Here is a 1406-nt window from a genome sequence, read left to right on the forward strand (position 1 = left end):
AGGGACAGACCGAGAGAGATGGAGAGGGGGAGATGGGGGAGAGAGAGCAGGAGGGAGGAGAGATAGAGAGGGGAGATGGGGGATAGAGCACTTGGGAGGAGAGATAGAGAGGGGGAGATGGGGAAGAGAGTAGGAGGGGGGAGAGATAGAGAGGAGGAGATGGGGGAGAGAGGAGAAGGGAGGAGAGATAAAGAGGGGGAGATGGGGGAGAGAGCAGAAGGGGGGAGAGATAGAGAGGGGGAGATAGGGGAGAGAGGAGGAGGAAGGAGAGATAGAGAGGGGGATGGGGGGAGAGAGCAGGAGGGAGGAGATAAGGAGAGGGGGGATGGAGGAGAGATAGAGGGGGAGATGGGGGAGACAGCAGGAGGGAGGAGAGATAGAGAGGGGGAGATGGGGAGAGAGAGCAGGAGGGAGGAGAGATAGAGAGGGGGAGATGGGGGACAGAGCAGGAGGGGGGAGAGATAGAGAGGGGAATATGGGGGAGAGAGCAGGAGGGAGAGAGATAGAGAGGGGTATGTGGGGGAGAGAGGAGAGGGAGGAGATATAGAGAGGGAGATGGGGGAGAGAGCAGGAGGGGGGAGATAGAGAGGGGAAAATAGGGGAGAGAGCAGGAGTGAGGAGAGATAGAGAGGGGGAGATGGGGGGAGAGCAGGAGGGGGGAGAGATAGAGAGGGGAATGGGGGAGAGAGCAGGAGGGGGAGAGATAGAGAGGGGGAGATGGGGCAGAGAGACAGAGGAGAGAGATAGAGAGGGGAGATGAGGAGAGAGCAGAAGGGGGGAGAGATAGAGAGGGGGAGATGGGGGGAGAGAGCAGGAGGGGGGAGAGATAGAGAGGGGAAAATGGGGGAGAGAGCAGGAGGGGGGAGAGATAGAGAGGGGGAGATGGGGGAGAGAGGAGGAGGGAGGAGAGATAGAAAGGGGAAGATGGGGGGGAGAGAGGAGGGGAGGAGAGATAGAAAGGGGAAGATGGGGGAGAGAGCAGGAGGGGGGAGAGATAGAGAGGGGGAGATTGGGGAGAGAGCAGGAGGGAGGAGAGATAGAGAGGGGGAGATGGGGGATAGAGCACTTGGGAGGAGAGATAGAGAGGGGGAGATGGGGAAGAGAGTAGGAGGGGGAGAGATAGAGAGGGAGATGGGGAGAGGAGGCAGGAGGGAGAGGAGATAGAGAGGGGGAGATGGGGGAGGAGAGAGGGGAGATAGAGAGGGGGAGATGGGGGGAGAGGAGAAGGGAGGAGAGATAGAGAGGGGGAGATGGGGAGAGAGTAAGGAGGGAGTAGAGATAGAGAGGGGGAGATGGGGAGAGAGAGCTAGAAGGGAGGAGAGATAGAGAGGGGGAGATGGGGGAGAGAGGCAGGAGGGAGGGAGAGATAGAGGGGGGGAGATGGGAGAGAGAGCAGAAGGGGGGAG

This window comes from Lithobates pipiens, unplaced genomic scaffold (genome assembly GCF_037356315.1).
Source record: "Lithobates pipiens isolate NorthernLeopardFrog02 unplaced genomic scaffold, aLitPip1_a1.2 Scaffold_8, whole genome shotgun sequence".
Lineage (NCBI taxonomy): Eukaryota > Metazoa > Chordata > Amphibia > Anura > Ranidae > Lithobates > Lithobates pipiens.